The sequence below is a fragment of the Scatophagus argus genome, chromosome 20 (assembly GCF_020382885.2).
Source record: "Scatophagus argus isolate fScaArg1 chromosome 20, fScaArg1.pri, whole genome shotgun sequence".
Taxonomy (NCBI): Eukaryota; Metazoa; Chordata; class Actinopteri; family Scatophagidae; genus Scatophagus; species Scatophagus argus.
The window spans coordinates 5,274,746-5,296,379 of record NC_058512.1 but is presented as its reverse complement, the minus strand read 5'-3'; the positions used below and the strand labels follow the sequence as shown (position 1 = coordinate 5,296,379).

The 21,634-nt window shown below is 42.7% G+C and overlaps 1 protein-coding gene across 2 annotated transcripts in view; it reads left to right on the top strand.

The window, feature by feature from the left end:
* Positions 1 to 21,634, top strand: part of LOC124051688 (zinc finger protein 703-like) — a 72,012-nt gene that overhangs the window by 32,764 nt on the left and 17,614 nt on the right. Inside the window, exon 2 of one of the 2 annotated variants that reach the window (XM_046375294.1) lies at positions 3,595 to 3,748. The gene's annotated coding sequence lies outside the window, so the exon portion shown is untranslated. Of the gene's footprint in view, positions 1 to 3,590; positions 3,749 to 21,634 lie in introns of both variants that reach the window. The other variant, XM_046375295.1, reaches the window with a different exon arrangement.

The window sequence follows — 21,634 nt, the reverse complement described above, 5'->3', positions numbered from 1 at the left end:
ACCACTAAAAGGTGAGTAAGAAAATTGTAATTTGGGTGAACCAGCCCTTCAAAGTAAAGACAGAGAGCAGGGAATGTCAATCAAAAAAAAAAGCGTGTAATGACATGAAAGGATGATGCCAATCAATGTAATGATTGTGGGCAGAAAATAGCAAACACATTATTACTTTGGATGAAAGCATGTGTGTGGGAGGACACTTATCTGTCAGCATCAGAGTGATTTAGTGAAGGCAATAACAAGTATAATAGCAAGTGCAGTATTAATATTTATTACATTTGATGTTGCGGATGTCAGGTTGAAAAGCTCACTCAATCTGACATTAAAATTAGATATTTCTAAACAAGTGAAACAGTATACACAGAATAAAACCACTAAGGCGCACAAGCGGAAAAGCCAGAAGAAGTGTAGGCAGCACAGAGACTAAAAGGGACTGTTCAGCCTCGTATGGTTGATTTTAATGAGCCATGGCACTTTTATTATCATTATTAATTATCAGTTTTCAACAAGCGGGGTGTGATCAATAAGTTGGAGTGAAACAAATTTCAATGGGCCATTGGAATCAATCAGAAAGAAGTTTTTATCTACATAACTGCCACTAAGCCCCGCTCGTTAAGGCCAACATTAGGAGATGAGAGATTTGCAGCATTTTTAATTGGAACGACATAACTGAGCTGCCATTTTTCTTCCTCGGCTCACTTCTAATCTCTGCAATTTTTCGCTCTCTCTTTGTTCCCCCCTGTATTATTTTTTTCTTTTCCACAAGCAGTCTTTCTAATAGGCACATGAGGTGTGTTTTCACACGAGGATGTGTACATGCATGCATGCAACACACCACACATGCACACTCACGCCCTAATCCCTTCTCACCTCTTAATCAGACAACCATTAAAATGGGATTAGAGACTATCTGCTGAAATTCCACATTTCCAAGCGGGAGATGTGGTCCTTGTTTACTAATCTGCGATTTTCCTCTTTGGAAAGCGACACAATCCCTTAAACTCGACATGATGAGAGCTTCAGACCATTGAGACCACATATGGGACTCTTGTGTTTTACTGCTCAACTAAATCTGAAGATTGTAGGTATCACACTGTAAAGCTGCTGAGGCTTTCTATTATTAATCAGTATCGCTTGTTGAGTTATTAACTTAATATTTCTTAATACTGAACTGGAATTTGAATTCCCAGTTTTTGTGTTAGGTAATTTACACTGTAGTGATACTGGGACTATATTGTGCATATTTTTGGATTTTTTTAAAAGGAGGATAAAACTGACATCTTTTTGGAATACATATCTAAGATTTAAGCCTCGAGGTGGGTGTTTCCACCATCTCGGTCCAAATTATTGGGTGGCTTGTCATTAAATTTGGCACATCAATTTTCCTGTCAGGACAAATTGTAATAACTTTGTATCTAGCACCAACATCAGGTCAAATGTTTCATTTTGTCCAGCGATTGGTATATAACTTAATTTATATGTGACAAGTAATGACATTTCCATTGACTTACTTTGTGTTACAGTTCAAATAAGCAAATGTTTAAAAGCATTTTAACCTAACATGGTGATAGTGGTGAACATTATACCTACCAAAACTGGACTACCATTGTCTGCTTCCTACTCCTGACTGTACTGATGGTCCAGTTTCAAGGCAGAGATTGGAAAACTTGTGAGTGATCTGATGCTGGTGACCACTACAGTCCGTTGCTGTCTGCTTACCCTCCATAGGAACAAATGATTCCACTGGAAACACGTTAAGTTGTGCACATGGTGCAACCAGCAAGTAATAACAGGCTGGCTGATGTATCTGAAGTTGCCTGCCTGCACAGACGTAGTAAAAAATATAAAAGTATTTAATTATCAAAAATCACGCTCCAATATGGTGGTTTCTGTCGCTGCAAAAAAAAAAGAAAGAAAGAAAGAAAGAAAATAAATAAAACACACCCTTCTTCTTTTTGGTAATTAGAGTTACATGAGCCAAAGTAAACACCAAAGATACTGATTTATTTCTTTTCAGTTTCAGTTTGACTTTAAATTTAAACAGAATAATGAGATCACCTCTCTCCCCTCTTGCATCTCCCTTCCTTTATTCCTGTTCTTCCCCCGTCGTCTCTCTCTTTCCTCCTCCTCTCTCATGGCAGTCAGCAGTCGAGGGCTACTTAGCACGCAACAGTTAATACGTGTCTAATTTATTAGCCTCCTGCCCCAGCCCTGAAGGGCCATTAGCAACACACACTGACACAGCACACCGGCCTGTGTCGTAATTTATTGTCTTATTACAGTGCTGCAGCGGCATCAATTAATTATCCATTAAAGCGCTGCTGTCCCAGGATTTATAGAGGGGACTGCGGGGCCTGTGGGAGATACAGTAGGAGAGGAATGAGGGAGAGGGTGGGTAGATGTGAAGAAGAGGAGGAGGGTAAACAGATAGATGGTGGAGGATGAAAGATGGATTGTTGCTTTGTTAGTGGTGTGCTTTGGTTTTGAAAGTCGGGATAAAAATAAAGTTAGCTGAAAATGCTTTAAATAATAGCGACACGGCCAGGAAATCAAATGTTGTTCTTCTTGTAAACAAATATTGTTCAAACGTGAGATTGTAAATCATACCGAAAGCTGAAATGCAATCTTTGCCCGCACTTAAATTTCCAAGAGGTAATGCATCATTTACTGTACACGCCCAGGCCAGTCCCCACACTCACTGAACTTAATAGATTAATTAAGAGTGCCATAACATCAGGTCCGTGGGCAGTTAAATAGAGTCAGAGTTAACTACACGACAGACCAGAAAATTAGATTCATGAAGTGAGAGAAGTTATCAGCTCCTTAACTTGAATTAAAGGTGCAATACCACCATGTATACAGCATTAAAAATAAAGTATCATGTATTATTATTCATACTAAATGTGGTGTGGAAGAAGTAGACACAAGTAAAACTGCACAAAAGTACACTTGCTTAAATGTACCACACACACCCATAATGGTGGGGTTTTCTCCAAATAAGTCACACTGTAAGATTCATGTTCACATATGTGCTGTACAGTATCCAGTGCAGACTTGTTGTACTGTATGTGCATCCTCTGTGCACAAAAATAGAAACACTCCTTTCCTCAGAACCTGCTTATATGAGACATACTCGTGGCAAAATCTCCTGCTCCACCACCTCCACCCCGACCGGCATCTTCCACCCGAACACAATTTGTACAGAAAACAAAGTGTTTTCCAGCGCTGACAGGGAGAATGGATTACTTCCATTATGCTCTACAAGAAACACATTCTGTTGAGATGAAAGGGTTGTAAATTGTTGCAGAGAGGTGCTGCTGCTAACAAGTCTGGTGATCCGGGGCTAATGGGGTTCACATTCACTAACTGCATCCCAGCAATGTGACAAATCCAACGCACCCAAACGAGCATCATCATCATCATCATCATCATCATTGCTGCAGTCAAAGATCTACATTAAGCCTTACTAGCCTGAGATTACAGCACAATGGAATTAAAATTAAAATAAAACCACTTGGGTATTTTATCACAGCAAAATAAACACAAGCTTTTTCTTCTTTCTTTTTTTTCATGCTACTTTCAATTGACCTGAGGAAGAAGAGGTGAATGATTGACGGGACAAACCGCTCTGGCCGCCTTTGGGTGACAGGTGAACTCGGTAGCACGACGTCGAAAGTGTCACATCGCCGTGTCACGACGTGTCGGCTAACTCGCCATGGCAACTGCTGAGTGACAGACAGCCAGACAGCAGGTGAGGCTTAGCTGCCGCGACCGTGCCAGCTCCTCCACCACTCACACACTGACATATGCGTACACACACATTTTATTTAAATTGTTGAGCGAGTCGTTGCCAAATAAAAAAGAACAGCCCACTGGATTCTGCTGTGAGCAAAGCACCCAATGACCTACTACTATTACCACTATGTAGACACCATATATACATTTACATGTATATACATTTAAGGGCCACAAAAAAAACCAAAAAAAACAAGTGCACCGTGATGATAAGATGGGTGTTTATAGTTTGGAAAAGTCCTTTGTCTTCCTTTGTTTAACTTTCAACCAAACCAACCCTGACACCAACAAACCCATCATCAGTGTTTCCACTACAACAGCTTTATCATGGTCAGAGTTCACATTCATACAAATGTGATTCCTGTGCCATTGTAATTTCTTTTCATCAGCTCGGAGAAACAGCCGTGAGCACAATCACAATGGATTCACACGTCCTTGGGACAAAGAATATATCCAAACATAAAAAATAAAAAACAAGAGATTTTCTTTAACACCTCAGTTGTGCCGTCGTCCCCGGGGTGACGCAGACAGGAAATGGGAATGACTGCTTCCTGCCCGAGCCGGCTTTGAAGGCATGTTGTGAGGGACGATGTCATGGCAGAGCAATGTTCCTGCGCTTTCACCAGGCTCTTTGTAATGTGTGATTTACAGCTTCCCCCCTGCTGTTTCATCTGTGATTTAGTGTTTCCCGGTCAGATGGCTATCGGCTGCCTTACATGTCCGCTCTGTTCCTGCAGGACAGTAGGTGGAACAAAAAAAAGTCACACAGAAGAGCTTTACGCTATGATCAGGAGTTTGCATAACAGCATTTCAAATAGATATGAAACAAAACAGCGATCTGTCCTCAGGTAATAACTGAAAATAATCCAGATTCATACAGGGTCAGCGTCAGTAGTGGAACAAATATTCAGAGCCTCAAAAAAGTCCTGCGTTCAAGATCCCACTTCAGTACAAAAGTGTTATCAGGTGACATACGTAAATTATTCAAAGTAAAGTAATCATTCTGCAGCAAAAGGCCATTGAGGCTGACACATTTTTCTGAGACATTTTTTGATTGTTGAGACCAAAGTGGAGCAATAGTTTTATAAATGCTGTAAGGTAGTTGGGCATCGTTAGCTGAAAGTAACTAAATCTGTTAAATATAGTAAACATAGAAGAGTAAAAGTACAATAGCTTGCTCTGAAATGTTGCAGAGTAGAAGCATAAAGTAGCAGAAAATTGAAATACTCCAGTAAAGTTCAAGTACCCGATCTCAGTATTGTACCTAAGCACAATACTTTAGTCCTTTCCACCACTGAGTTGATTTTTATATCTTGAGCAACTCTTCAGTAACTTCAAAGCTAAAGCACTAATAATGGCTCTGCTGTGCCTGTTTAAGAGATGATACGATTATGGAAGATGTATTTGTTCTCGAAAATTACTTGTATCATCAGATCTGAATCATAAAACACACTGCATGATTTCAGTGCCAAAAAATAGAAAAAAGTTCTTTCAGCTAATTGAACCATGACGATAAAACATTGTTGCTTCTCTTGTTTCTCACCCAAAAATCAGATTTAATTTGTAAAGAATTGTTGGAATGGCATTATGTTACAGGGTTTAAGGTGTATTTTCCCTTTTAAATATTTGAAACAAATGAATAGAGATTGGTCTGTGATCGCTTTTTTTCCTCTACAAAAGTAGAACAATATCAATTGAAAATGTGATACTTTTCCGTATTCTTGTTACAAAGCCCTATGACTTCTCCTCATTTTCTACTTTGTTGTCTAAAAGACTTAATTTCTTGTTATTGCAATACTTCCTGGGCACGTTACATTCACTGCCTGCTGACCCTCATCTGAAACACACGTTCGTGTTAATGCTCAGCACTTTCCCTGCCTTAACCCCTGACCTTGTCCCTCTCCTAACCCTCACCCTTACCCCAACCCCAACCTCATCGTAAATTCCACAAACCTATAAATCCTAAACCCTAAATCAAAGGTTGAGGTGATTTAAAGTTCAGCCCAACTGTCAGCTGTCTATCTAATTTCTATTTAGGCTTCATCATTTGGTTGTTTATTTCTAATCTAATTTAAAAGGGTTTTTTTTTTGTTTGTTTGTTTTTTTTTTGTTTTTTTACAGTTTCTTGTTTTGTTTTTGACATTAACTTGACAGCTAAAAAAGATTTAATTAAGATGTAAATTAATTGACAGTAACATCTGTAATCATGTTGTTCAGACATAATTTCCTGGAGGACTGCCAGTAAACTGAGTGTAAACACTGAATTCGAGCAAAACAAAAAAAAATTATAAATAATAAAAATAAAAGTCCACCAAATACTGCTTTTAACTTTCAACCTAACCACGATTGTAAATCCTGAATCTATGTTTATTAACACTTACCTCATCACAAGTTAAAATTATCTTCATTGCTTTTGTACGTAGTGATGTGCAACAAGAGAAGGAGAGACGTGCGAAGAAATCGGAAGCGAAAGAGTTTGATCGATCCAGCTTTGTGTTGACTTGATGACTTCTTGAGCCTGATTTTCTCAAACTACATGAGAATTTTCTTTAAAAGGATAATTTAAGTTTATTACATCTTTGGTTTTATTTTTGCAGATTTGGCCATCACTGCCATTGGCTATGACAACATTGACGTAGCCAGAGTAATTGCTGAGGTTTGGGAAAACGCTGACAATTGCCAAATACGTTTTGGAGTGAACGTACTTGTTTCCTGGACGATGTGCATCGACAGCATCTTCTCTGGGAAAAAGGTTGCATTCTTATACTTTGGTTAGTTTGGTTTGGCTGCTTGGGAGCAGAGGAAACAAGCTGTAAACACAGTGTTAATATTATCATCTTGTTGATATATTTGCACTGCATTTGGAGTTTGTGTCCACCTGGAGATATGAGTCTTCCCTCCTCTCCGGAGGGAAATATCTGGCTCTTCAGCTCATAAATGGTCCAGTTGTGTCTGTCTGCTGCGTAGCTAGCCGGGCTGGTAGCGTACAGTGGAAGCTTTTCTCTGAAAACAGCTGCTTGCTGTGGCTGAAAATGCAGCAGGCAAACTATTAAAGTATGGATATCAATCGTACACTTCTGGCATTGACAATCTGTGTGGCATGCAGGCAACTCTGAGGTTGTCCCCCTGGCTTGATAGAAAGATTTTATTTTTTTTGGCCTTAATGCCAAGCCCAGTTCTAATTATATGCACACATGCACACTCTTTGCTCTGAGGCTAGGGTGGACAACTTTAAATGAAGCCCTGTCAGAATGAGACCAAAGTGTGCCCCCAGGCTTCTGTCTGAGAAGAATAACAGACACTGTTAGAGTGGCTTTTCTTCTCACCCCAAATCCTCTTCCGTTTCCTCATGACCTATCCCTCTGTTTTTCCCCATTTTCACTTTTTTCTTTTTCTTGCACATGTCCTTGTTTTCATCCTCTCAGCTCCTTGTCCTTCCCTCTAGTCGCTCCGCTCCTCCCACTCCTTCCTCTGCTGAGTGAGATGCTGTAGGGGTAGCGAGCAGATGGTTTGGCCGCCATACGTTTGTGAGACGTTCGCTGCTGAGTTAAGTTTGTTTTACTGGGTAAACATTCAACAGCTCCTGTGACTAATGATGGTGTCAGTGAAGCAGAAAAACCACTGAAGAATAACTGTGAGATGATTGTAAATCCCTCCCTCTCGAGGTTAGATGGGATCAAACTAAAAACTTAAACAACACAACTAGTTAGCTCCATCCCAAAGATGCTTTTTGTCATTTTACGTAGCTCTGTGTCTTACTGATTTATGTTCAAGTGTTCATTTTTATGATCATTTTCAAGTAGGCATCTGAGGGAAACATGACGATTAACCGAGTCCCGCTTGCGACCGGGTCGAGTTAATGTATGGGCAAAAACTCGACTGTACGACCCCGCCGTTTGATTCCCACCGCACAGATTTTGGCTCCGAATGACGCCACCAGCACAGGATGGCAACACCCGTATCTGGCATCATTTCTGGCCAATGGAAGGAAGCGTTGTCAGTTTTTACATACGTCAGTGCTTTCAACCTTATCCAACACCTTTAGTTGACTATTTCATAGCTAAAGTCTGTGAATAATTATTCATTTATTCATCCGTTTCATTCATATGTTTCAGTCATTTCATTGATTTTAGCTAACAGTGTGAGCTGTTCATCCTACTTGGAGCTAAATATTTCATCTGTTCGTCATTACCTTTAACCAGCCCTGTTACTTTTAGCACACTGTGTGAACTGACTGGCCATTACCTACAGCCATTACTTCTAGTGATGACAACTACCATTGGCAACAGCAGCAGGCAGTGTTGAGGTGTTAGGTATATTTTTGAAAATCACATTGTGCTTCTTATTTATTTTCTCTCTTTCACGTACCTCCCAGCAACTGCTGAGTGTGTCTATACTATATACTGCACATACAATATATCCTGTGAGTGTAAGAGCGTGCATGAAAGTGTGCTTTTGTGTGAGAAAGTCCAGGACCAGCCTCGTCGTAATCCCTCCCTCTCATCACGGCAGGGCCTGTTTTTAATCTGACCCAGTGATTTATGAAGGAGCTCTGACTGTGTATATCTCCTCACTTCCTTTCATTTCTCAAATGGTTTGTGCACTGCGGGATGATAGATTTATCTACACACAACTCCTGCATGACTAATTAACTCTGAAATATCAGGGCCAGATGTGGAACTGAAAGACGGGCCCCAGAGTGCTTTCTCTCCCTCCTGATCTTGCTCTTTCGTTTTTCTAACTGTTGCTTGCGATTTTTCTTCTTCCTTTCTTTGTCCCGTCTCGGCATTCGGCAGTAACTCTGCTCTGCTAATATGACGGGGTGTTTTAGGTGAGTGTAAATGTTGAACTAGCAAATCGACAGTTGTGATTTGTTTGCTAAATAAACGTCTTTGCCTTAAAGCAACACTCACTTTACAACCAGGGCTCATGACGACTTCGCTACACATAATTCGGACAGTAAAATGCACCAGGCAACCGAAACAAATAATCACACAGGTCCAATAAATCCTCAGTTTTCCTTCAGTACATTGATGTGACCGTTTCAGCACTTAAGAGTATCCTACAAATGACCCCCAAACAAAAACTGTTCATGCAAACTTCAGCTTCAGCCTAGAATATTTACTGATAATCGGACTGAATTGTCACTGCATTTCACTTCACTTCCTTTGAAGAAATTAGCCAGTTTAGGAGTGTGTGAGTGTGTTTCTGTACTCTGGTTTTTGACTAACTGCTACCTCAGCTGCACTCTGTTACTCTCACAGAGCAGCCAGCATGGCTCGAGACACTTTTTCTCTAAATGAAAACACAAAACAAGTTTTTTTCCCCCATTGAATCCTGTGTCCACTGATGTGGAATCTGGCTAGCTGCATGCCTCATGGAGTCTGTCTGCATGAGATGAGTCAATACACAGACTGAGCAAGGTCCTCACATCACACACTCATAAATCCCCTTTATGACAGATTAGAGAGAGCAATGGCTTTTCCACTCGTTTACCCATAAATACAGCAACACGCTCAGCTGGTTTATGCCTCTCTCTCTTGAGACGAAGGAATGGGTGAGCTGATGTTTATAGCTGTCACGGACCGGCAGTGAATATGTCTCTTACTGGCTATAGTCCAGCCAAACTTCAAAGCAATAAGAAAATAGAGCCGCTCTGTAATGGAAAAGCACAACAGCTGTGTGTGATATGATTTAGCTTTGTTCTTCCCAGAGTGTGTTCTGTTGTGAGAAAGAGCAAACAAGTAAATTTAGAGAATATTTCCTGCTGCACGTCACAGAGATAATATTTCCCACGCCAGTTTTGAAAACTTCGTGTCACACGCATTTTGGATTAGAAATAAAAGAGAGGAAGTAAGTGTGTGTGTGGGGGAGGGGGGAGAAAAGAAATGTAGAGAATAAGAAGGGAGGAAAGGCAAGAGGCTGTGTTAGACAGAGGACAGGTTAGAAAAAGGAGCCAAGCGAGCCGTCAGATCTGATGTAGGCGTTTTTTCCTGACAGCTGTAATTCTCCAGCCTACAGAATTTCATCAACGGCAGTTGCATTTAAGCTGCGCCGTGGGGCAGCGGCCCTTTCAAATCTCTTTCCTCTGACAGGTAGATTTATTAGGCCAGAAATTTGTACAGATCACACGTCACTCATGGAAAGCTGTCAGTGTGTCAGAGGGGCCTTCTGGCTTTTTCTTAAGGTGGATCTGCCTGGAAGAGGTTTACCCTCCCTCCCTCCGTCCCTCCCTCTCCTTACTCATGACTTACTGAGGTCAAACCCACCCATTTTAGGCAGGAGAAAACAAAGAGACAAACACGGAAAAAGGTGAGGAGGAAACTGAGAATGAAAATTTGTCTTTTTCAAAGTGAGGACTGACTTCAGATATCAGTAATGCTGAGAGCAGGCAGTTTGATCATCAAGTGAGAAAAACGCAGGATGTTAAAGCTGCTAATATGGCTTAAAGTGAAAATAGCAAATAACAAAAAGTGGTTCGTGATTGGCTTTAAAGAGGAAAATAATTGCTGGGAACATGAAAGCACTGCGCTTCTCTGTTTCCCCTCTTTAACCCCTTGGCCAATCTGCTGCTCACCGACCTCTGGCCCCTGGTCAAACTCCCAGCATGCCCTGGGGCTTGCGGTTCACGCCTGGGTGTCGACCAACAAACACAGTCAAAGGTCGCCCTTTCTTTGCTCTCATCTTAAGCTCTGTGTACGTGTGAGAGGATGGTCTTGTTTTCACCTTTTCAACCCTCCAAACACCCTGCTGGGCGCAAAAGAAAAGGAAGTCTCCTGAATGCACCTGGACTTAATTTTCTACTGTGTGTGTGAGAGACGACATGTGCACTGTTCATTACTGTATGTGCATGTGTGCGTGGTGTATATTTGTGTTTGTTCCTAAATCTTTACAACGGAGGTGGTGAGTAAATGAAACAAGAGCTCCGCGGGTTAACTGGTTGGTAGCAGTCACTTTGCAAGTTTATTAGCTCAGGACAATAAGCCTGCACAGTTTATTTAAGAGATGTATTTGTGCCAGCAACTCCTGTCTCATAACTGTCTGAATGACTGAAGGGTGACCCCTCCATGAAGCTGCTTCATGCTGGTTTGAAGCTCTCAGTAACGCTCCTGTGGTTACTGGTGTCTTCATGTCCCTGTCAAACCTGCAGGATCCCAACCAGTGTTACCCATGAACTCTGCAGGAACTCAGCACACACACAAGTGGGGGGAGTGCTAGGAAGGGAGCAAATGGTGAAATGTTGGGATTTCCACCTCAAACCCGCGTACATCAAGTTTTTTTTTTTGTTGTTTCTATTTCCTCACTAACCATAAGTAATTCCAGAGTTGCACATGTGAAGTTGTGGATGCTGCCACACTCTGAGGGTAGGAGATGAGAGACACATTGAAACCATGTGTTTCCACTCCACACTGCGACCTGGGGAAGTCTCCAAAATCCCCAGCACAAGCCCCAAGCGCCTGCCACCAAGTATAGAGTCACTGGCCTGTTCAGCGCTTCACTTCAAACCAGATTTTCTACTTCCTGTGCCAAGGTGCTGCCATCTCCCATTTTTCATCAGACCTTGATGGATCTAATGTGGGAATCCATTATCACACCCGCACTCTTTGTGTCTTCGCTCTGTTCTTTCGTCAGCCCTGTCATGGATCCACAGCGTATGCCTCTGGGGGCCTCCAGCACACTGTCTGGTCTGTGCTGCCCCAGCCCAGGGTCATCCTCTGCTTTAGTCCTGTTCACCGTTGTCAAAAGACATTCTCTTGGTGTCAGAACACAGAGTAAGAGACAGTAGGGTCAATGTAATGGGTTAGGATCTAAATAAAAGAAGTTTTGTTGGATAGCCACACTTGATTTTGGAGGCTAGATGAATAGATGTGCTTGTGCTTCAGTTACTTGACCTCTCTGTGCCCAAGTCTGTGAACAACCGCCCCTGTGTTGTGCAAATTGTCAAACTCTCAGATGCTTCTGTTACTATAGTTAAGAGTTGTGCAGCTATACATAAAAGTAGCCCATATACAGTAAAACTAACTACTGATTTATGCTTCCTTGTCTGTGTCACACACAGCGCTCGTTTCCCGCACTGAACTCTTCACCCCAGCTGCCGACAGACGGCTGTCATGCTAAATTATACCTATGTTGTTTTGCCTCCCCTGTCCTCGAATGACAGACAGGCGGTTAGATCAGAGAGATACAGATTAACTCGCTGCTTATGTTTTGAAAAAAATTTTTCCACACTTTGCAATTAGATTACGGCTGCTCTGAAACACCAGAAGAATAGAAAACCCTTAAAAATCCTCCCTTAGTTTAACAGCAGTTGGCAACAAGCGAGACTTTTTGACAAACACGGACGGATTCTCCTCTTGGAGCAAAACGTAAAACGTTGCCTGTGAATCTCAACAAGCAAATCAGAAGAATAAAATAAACATAAACAAATTAGTGGAATGTAAATGTAATAAGACAATGTTTTCACGTAGCGTCACTGATCTTGCTGATTTTACTATATTTCAGGCAGAACAGGTTTATAGTGATGTTTTGACTGCACTTTACCAAGACTAAGGCTAATTGCTTTGCTGCAGCTGAATCAGAGGAATATCTCTGAGACAGGTTGGTGTGCAGGTGTTTCATGTCAGGTGGGTGTGTAGTTTGAGGTGACAAAAGGTTCCCAGTGTTCCCGCTGCTGGAAATGTGAATTTCACATTACTCCACTGTGAAGGTTACACTTGAATTAAGGCCAAAGTTGTGCTGTTCAAACCTCTGGCTGGGTAGACCAATAGATGCCTTTTTGAATTTATCTGTGTTAATGTGGTCCCACATCTGCTTCGTTTGCTCTAAGGCAACACCTGCTGCCTCGCTGTGAGGTCGTTTGGATTTCGTCCCACCTTTGACCAACTCAAAGAACCGTGGTAAACTGTGTTAACTGCTCCTTTGTCAAAGCGTCTCGTGAGTGATTTACAGCACGCAGCTTTTATGAACGCTGAGTTATTGTGGTCTGCTTGAACGGCATAAGCTGATTACAGCACAACAGCTCTTCTGCTCGATATACTGTAGATCAGTGCTTCGTTTGATTTTGGTGCCAAGGCAGCCCAGAATGAGCAGACCAACCGAATTTTGAAAAACTTAATTATTCAGGAATTATTTAATGTGTTTCTGCTCACTCCTTTGGGCATGTGTTCACTTGCTCCTGTCAGGGATAAAGTTATGTGTTTTGCTGTTATGCTTTGAAAGCGATCCAAGGGCAAAACCTAAGTTAATAACTCATCTTCCCATTTGGCCCGGTGCAAACAAACTACAGGTTTTAAAACATCCTGAAAGTCTGTTCAAAATTTAACGCCAATTCTCCGCCAAAAGTTGATACTTTGGTCTGGACCAAAGTGGTGGACTCATCTGCCACAAGAACGACGTTTACACCCATGCAGCCACTTCACAACTGTAGCCTGTGAGAATTAAAGGAAATCATGTAGAAGCGTGGCGTGTTACTGTTTGGAGTTTATGCTCATGACCCAACCCCACTTTGATAATCAGACTAATAGAAGAAAGACAGATAAATAAGAACAGGTGTTTTGGTGGAGAAATGTTATCCCATCCCTCTTCTTCTTCTTCTTCTTCTTCTTCTTCTTCTTCTTCTTCTTCTTCTTCTTCTTCTTCTTCTTCTTCTTCTTCTTCTTCTTCTTCTTGTAGGGTATGAGAGCGGTCTGGCCTCATCATGTGAAGTCTCTCTTGAGTTGAGAGACAGGCCACAGTCTTTGAATTGCTCCGTGGCCCTCGAGGCATGTTCATGGGAGGATTCAGTTTAGGGTGTGACAGTGAGGATCATCTGGCTCAAATCAGCCAAACAATCACGGTTCAGTGCCCTCAGACAGACGGATAGACAAGTTGGCTCAGACGTGCCGCAGAGAGAGGCTGACAGTGCCATCAAGGGCCGCCCTTGTCTGCCTTATTCGTCTTTATATTCCAGCAGATAAGAAGACTCTGAATTAATTACGCTACAGGAAACCCTTATGCCTTTCACATCCTAGGCGGTGCTGACAGAGAGACGTCCCTCCTTGTTGTCCTCGCCGCGGAGCTCCTCTTCAAAGGTTATCAACTGAAATTCCAAGACAGGAATCAGAGAGACGAGGAGGAGCGAAATAGATTTGAGGAGCTTTGATGAGAGAGGATTGCGATGAAAGAAGCTTTCGGAGCACAAAAGGCATCTCCACTCCTGTTCTTTTGCTTTCTGTCCTTGCTGTCACTCTTCCAGATTTGTCAAACACACACACACACACACACACACACACACACACACACTCTGCTGCCAGTGTCACACTCTCGCTTTGAGCTATGAACCCAAACCGGTGTTGTAGCAGATTTCGTGTACGATGCTGCATGCTTGTCTCGTTCCATCGCGTTCTCATCTTTACTCCTGTTCCTGACACGTCTGCCGTGGTGTGCAGACTGTGGACCAGCTTCAGCAACAGATACCCCATCAGACCTTTCATACCGAGGGATGTGAGAAGTGATGAAAGGAGAAGGAAAATAAGTAAGATGTCATCTTTAATGTCAAACACCAAATGTGAGCTTTCATTATTTCCACCCCTCCCTCTCCTCTTGTCTGGATCCTGAGCAGTGCTGTAACATTAGCCGTGTTGCTTGGAGCGACACCCTGTCAGGTAGAGTTTAGAGACTCTGACACAGTATCCAGTAACCCCTCGCCAGGGTGAGTGTGAGCCAGAGGAAAAACAGCGAGAGAGGCGGACAGAAACGGTGAGAAAGACAAGCTGAAAGACGAGAGGCGATTGATCTTGACAGTCTGGAGCTGCGTTTGTCTCGTGTATCCGGCTGCTGTCGAGGAGGCCAGATTTGAAATGTCTGAAAAGTTATTGCATTGATGTTTTCACAATACAGCGATGAGGGTCTGTGTTTGACACTTAGCGGTACATAACACTGCCCTTAAACATTTTAAAGTTATTCCTTGTGTCACCTTGAATCCAAATCATTTCTTGCTCTCTGAAGGTTGAATGTGAGGTGAATTTTAGAAGCATACAAAGTCAAAGGAAAAGCACCAGCAGGCATGAGATCAAAAGATAAGGACTGCGTCAGAAAATGTCAGGTTCTTGAATTCGCTTACCCTCTGATTCAGGCTCCTGATTGTTCTCTCCTCCTTCCAGCCGAGGCTCTTGGGAATTGTAGTATTCTGACCACGCCGCCATGACAAACCCACACGACAAAACATGATTTCTCAGAAACAAAGCAGACGTAATTAATACTGATAACATAAAAGTATTCGATAGTTACACAATCTGGTTGAGTCCTGTGTTTTCGATGTTAACTTTTCATTTTTGGATATTTAAGAAAATGTGAAAATGGAAATGAGAATGAGAAAAATACTTGTGGAACCAGGGGCGATGGAGAAAAGCAAAAAGATAACCTGGGGACAAAGGACACGAGACATCAGGAAACAGACTTTGTGCAGTTATTTAATGTGACATTTGAATGACCTGCCCGTTCGTTTCACATACATAAGACAAATGCAGCTCCAAGGCTGTAAGGTGAGTTCAGGCTTCTTCACCCCAAACAGCCAACGTACAGACAGATGTCAGATGTCAGACAGATGTAAGCTCGCTAGAAAACGGAGCCACGAAGCTGTGTGTAAGCAGAGCTCATGTCCTGACATCACTTCCTGTCTACAGGAACTTAAAGCAGTGGCGCATTCAGCATTACTTTCCACGGTCTTGCTGAAAACGCGGAGCATCTTTCTGGGATTTATTCTCCATATTCAAAGATGAGTCAAAGCCCACTACAGAATTTGCTCTTACAAACTGAAACCTTTGTGCTTTTAACAGTGAGACAGGTATTAGTGGCAGTGAAACAACAATTACTTTGCCAGGATTAAAAACAAAACAAACCAAATGAAAACAGCTATTAAAAAATTGCGCCCAAGTGGCTGGTAAATATGTTGGAACAAATCTGACTTTTTGTTTTGACAGGTACCGTAACGTCATCCTAACTTTGTGTCTTTTCACCAACTCACCAACATTATCTCCCAAAGTCATTTTCCGAACTTTGCTGTAACCTCCGCGGCCTAAAACCATTTGAGGTTTATGGGGAATGATGTTTGATTAAACCAACAGAAATATTAAATAAACAATATTAGATCCTTTTGGAAATATGACCATCCTTCTCCAAACATGTGGAGTGAACCACATGACATGCTGTTGAGGGAGACTCTGTTCCAGGACGGGATTCTTGGTTATTTAAGATGTCACAAATGTCAGTGTGATTCTGAATGAGGTTTTCCTACTTCTGGAACAGGACCCAGTAGTTCTGGTTTCACTTTGGCTCGCTGTGTGATTCTGTGTGACATCTCAACCTCTGACTGATCTCAGAACTCAGCAGAAGCTCCAGTTTCTTGTCATTTTCCTCCAGACTGTTTCTCTCATTTCTGCGTGTTTATAAAGCGGATTCATAAATCTCCTTTTGAATCGTCGATTCAGTTGGAGGCCCTGCCGCGTTGCAGAAAACTATTGTCTGTTTTTTTGTGGGTTGCTGCGTTAATAATTCCTGGAAATGAATCTTAGGAAAGATGACAGCGAGGTAGATGGATGAAAGAAAGAATGCTTTATGTTCAGGACTTCTCCCTGATAGATTTTTAATATGTTTTAGAAGTCAGTCTGGCTTCTTACACCTCAAACAGTTCACCCATGCTGTCCTGCCTCCATATTATCTTCTTACTCTTTTTTTTTTCCATTAATGCTAACCCTCCCTGAACAGTGTTTCCTCTATCTCAGTCTAGATATTACCCGTCTCTTCTTTGCAGGAGTCTGAAATGAGTCTTTTCCCTCCCTCCCTCCCTCCCTCTCGCTCTTTGTTTTCTGTTCATTTTGCTGCCTGTGCACAAACATGTCTGCTGTCTGCCTGCCTGGCAGCCAGTAGGTTTGAGGCCTATATTTAATCACCACAAGGCTTAACTCCCTCCGTCAGTGACGGCTCATTTGACGTGGCGGCCCTGGGCTCTCTCTTCCCGATTCTGTGCCAAATACAATAACTCCTCTCTTTCGTTACCCTGCTGTATGTTATAATTTCGCTATTTTTCAATGTCAGGGCTGGGCCTTTTGAAGAGTTTTTATTGAATTTCCTGCTGGACCCTGCTGCTGGGGCCATTTTTTTTCTCCAGCTTTCACTCTTGTCACCAGGCTTTCTCTGTGAAACCCTCCTCTCTTTGCATTTTAGCTTTCTTGTCTCCTGAAAGGCCATAAAAAAGAACATTAGAGCCTGATTTTCATCATACATGAAGTACAGTGTTTCATTGTTTAAAACATTTATGTAAAAAACCTAAAGACAAGTGCCCAGCATGCAGAAAATCCCCTGCATACTTACTATTAAAGGTTCTTGTTACCCATTTGTCTCCTCTGGGTAATATTATCTAACCCTCCTCAGTTACATGTGTTCACAATTCTTGAGCGTTATAAATCTTCGGCGGCGCTGTCATGAGTGTCTTGAAAGCATTAAAATGCCTGTTGTTTGACCGAATGGAAAGAGAGATTCAAACAATGCTTCACTCTTCCTGTCTTGGAGTTCACAGAAGTTAATGCGTTTGGCAGTAGCAGATGCTGGTCTCCCTTCTGAGTTGTGTGAAAGAATGTCACCCAAGTCTAATCAAATTATTGCTGTTATAGCAGATGTCAAACCTTCACTTTAAATCTCAGCCCCTCGCCGCTGACGGTTCGTGCACTTTCTTGCTCCCTTTTTGTTGTGATAAACCAGCGATAAGATCTCAATGAGAGCATGTACGGGAGGGTGTGCCCTTTGATAATGTTGCCATGGATCATATGGTTAAAATCTGTGTGTGTGTGTGTGTGTGGAAAGAAAGGCCTACGGTTCGTCTGCATGCGTGTGTGCGTCATCTCTTGTGACCTCTTAATATCGCATCACATGTCTGATCTTATTCTCGTCTGCCATCTGAACTCCTGTCATGTGCTTCTTTTGCCAATCTGTCACACTTAATCTGAGCGGAAAGAAAAACTTAAGAGGAGAGCCTCCAGTGCCCCGGGAACGCTTGGGGTTGGGAGAAAAAAAGAAAGCAGAGAAACAAAGGAGAAGAAGGAGAAGAAAATCACAACGGCGTAGCATTTCAGGGGCATGAATGGCATCAATGATTCGCTGAGGGGGATAAATGGGGTGAGAGAAAAGAGGGAGAAAGATGAGAGAACAATGTGTCTGTTGTTCTTTAATCTGAAGTAAATCATCTGTCTCTCTCTCTGTCAGGTGTTGAGCTCTGCTCTCATCGCACAATGCTTCAAGGGTTTGCCCGGTGCGGTGCTGTCCTAATGATTTAGTCAGGTCTCTGCCTTCATCTCATCTTCCTTTTCGGTCTCCGCTTTGGTTGATTTCAGGAGATCTGAAGCTAACGATTTCTCTCTCTCTCTGCACGCTTGTTAGGTTGATGATTTTGGTCATTTTCATCTCTCTGATATTTGAAGTCCAATCAGGCCTCCACGTTTCCCGCGGAGAAGAACATTCATGACAAAGTTCTTAACAGTTAGTAGAAATAAGCTCTCAGCTTCCAAGTTTCTCGCCGGGTTTAGATTCGTGTCCTTGGAAGATCATGAGAGCGGCGAAAGTCAAACATGTTCAGATTTAAGTCGTTTCAGTAATGCAAACCATGAGCTGGTTTTGTGTCAGTCTGCCAGATGGGACAGCTGCTCAGGGTGCAGCTTCACTTCGCTTCTCTCTGGGTGAAAAGTTAATTTCCAAAGTGAACAAAAAATACGTGTGAGAGAGCAGCTTTACCTGAAGTCCGCTATGTCTGAAAATGTACACATCACATTTCTTGTTGAGAACGAGATGAGAAGATCGATTCCCCTCCCATGTCCCTAAAGTAAATATGAAGCTACTGCCAGCAGCCAGTTAGCTTAGCATAGCATAAAGATAAAAAGAAGCGAAAACAGCAAACCCGGTTCTGCTGCCAGCACCTCTAAAGCTGGCAGACCTAGAGCTGAGAGGCTTCATTTCAGGAAATCACTGCTCCCTGCCAAAAAATATTCTTGCCCATGTTGTTTGTATGCTTTGTTTACAGATTAAAACAGGAAGATATAACATCACTTAGTGGCAGATCCATGCTTTAAGCTAAGAACCAGCTGCTGGCTGTAGCTTCATATTGACCAGATAAATACAGATAGGTAGTATGGAGTGGTATTCTCTGAAGTGTTGAACTGCTCCTTTAATGGAGAATATTTACAGCTGCACATAAAGAACAGTTTTAGCATTTACAACATGAAAAATCTCATCAGTGTATTTTTGATTATGCTTTCCCCCTCAGCAATGTTATTCACAGCTTTACAAGGAGACGTAAAACACTGGACGGCGCTCTCATTTATAAACACCCTCAGCGTTGCTCCATTCAAAGCCCAATTAAACGTTTTATGAGAGGACTGGAAGTTATGGTCTTCTGCAGAAACTGAGAACATATGGCAGGATGTGGAGCTACTCCGGGTTTGACCCCAGCTATTGGCATCAGCAGCTTGCATTAATATGTCAAATTTAACCAACAGTGGTGTGGACAGAACAGTATTGACCTCTGTCAGAGGAAATATTCCTGTCAAACCCAACAGAGGGCACGCCACGAATTGGCAGCTGCATCTTATGGCATCGTTTTCCCTCATGGCAAATTTATTTCGCTTGGCGTCGAAAATGCCCGTCATTCTAATCTCTTGCGAAGGGTTCAGGAGGAGAAGTTGGTCAGCTCAGACAGTAGCTGAAGCCTTGTCTGTAGCATTTAGTGTCGCGAGCGTTTTCTCACTGAAGGCCGTTATTGTTCTGCACTGCACTTAGTTTAATGGTTGCCGCAGCTCAGTCTGTCACGTGTCATTTAATCACATGGATCTTTCTTTTATCTTAAATACACATCGAATCCTGTGTGTGTACTGCATCAGCTCTGGAGGCCACGAGATGTGAGGAGAATTATTCTGCATACTATCTTGGAGAAACCGTCGTTTTTGAATGACTGGCGCAAGCGTCTCCGGTCTAGCTTGTTAGCAGTTATGAGCGCTAACTCGTTCACAAACTGGGCCTGCAACCAAGCAACAATCTCACACACAGATGAACTTCACTGTGTGCCACTTTTAGGTGTGAGTTGCCTCTTTAAAGCTGTTGAAGAGCACTATTCACTGTGGCAAAACGTACATGCAGACTAAAAAAAAATGGTTGCGGTTTAAGCAGGTGCGTGTTGAAATGTGTGTGGCTAGTTTATTACTGCTCAGCGTGTGTGTTCACCTCCCCTCCTCTCCTGTGCGGGTGTTGATATGTCGGCCTCCTGTTGCTGAAGAACACTTCACGGAACCCCATCAAAGAGAAAACAGAAGAACAGAGACGGAGAACCAAGTGGGGGGAGGAATCAAAGGCCGATTCTCTGCACTGCTTCCACATGCCGCAACATCCCAGTGGTAACAGCTGACAAGCCCCTCTATAAACAGCCTGCTCAGATCCTGCCAGCAGGATGCACCCATTCAAAAGCATTTTGCTCCCTGGGCTTTGTTTATTGAAGTGCTGCCTGGACAGCAGGGCAGCATGAAGGGGGAAAGAGGCGGAGCGAGAATATAGGAGTTAAGGAGGTAAGACGCATGAAATGAAGGGAGGAAAATAAAATGAGAGATGCAGATATGTTGTACGCTAGAATCGCAGTTTCCCAGTTTAGTTTAGTTACAGCAAAAATGGACGATGACTTGTGTCAAACTGTTCCAAAAACATGTGCCATGACCCAAAAACTGAGGTATATACAGAGCATGTGGAGCATTTACCAGCTAGGAGATCCAGACATAGCCCCCAGAAGTTGGTGGAGACCTAAACCAGAGCTAAAAGAGAGTGATTATTGGACTCACATTGAAGAGGTGGACGTAAACAATACTATTAATTAGCGATAATGTTGCTCTCTTCTGTTCTCTTCTTCAATGTGTAACATCTAACAAAAATACTGACGACTCATAAGCCTCGTCTGTCGTCACCTCGACTTGTCACCGCGTCTGATGTTGCCTGTAAAGCTGAAACACCTGAGAGATTTTCAGGTAAATATTTGCTGTCAGCCTAACAATGATCTCCAGCAGAAAAGGAAAGACCAAAGACAGTTGGAGACGTCTCTCCCAGATGTCTCCCCGATGAGTGTAAACAACACAAGTCTGTGCTTCATTTCACTCCTGCGAGTGAAAGGTGTGACTTAACTTGCACTTCTTCCCCACATCCTCTTCACATCAAAGGTGTTATTCAAAAATATGCTTTCCAGTTTTGAGCAACACCTCCTCTCGGTGTGTCAACAGGTTCTGCTTTAACGTTTATTTTCATTTCCTAACCTCCTTCTCAAACCTTGTGTGTCCTTCTTTTGTCGGGGCTTGCTCCATGTCTTTGATTTGCCTGGGGATGGGTGGTTGAGCAAGAGGATGAGCAGCACACGAGCAAGAAGAAAACGTAAGAAGCAGAAAAAACAAAATAAAAATGGGGGAGGGTGGGGTGTTTCTAAAATTTCCACTTCCACTTTCCCTCAGAACATCCAAAGCCTAAAACTTTCGTCCGGCTTCTGCCCCGCCGTGTCCTGGTCACACTTGAAAGATCAAAATGGCGAACGTGACAGAATGAGACCCAGTTGCATTCCTCTCAGGTGATGACAGCGATAATCCACAGGCAAGTCGAGCGTGGATGACAAGGTTGGAGTGACAAACTGACACACGCTGCCTCACGGTACCTGAAACCCTCCCATTCGCCTCAGGCCCCGTGGGGGGGGGGGGGGTCATGGGTGAATACTACAAAGGCTGTATTGCCAACGCCGCACACACACACACACGTACATGTGTGACGTGAATCTCTGGTCTAATCCTCCCTG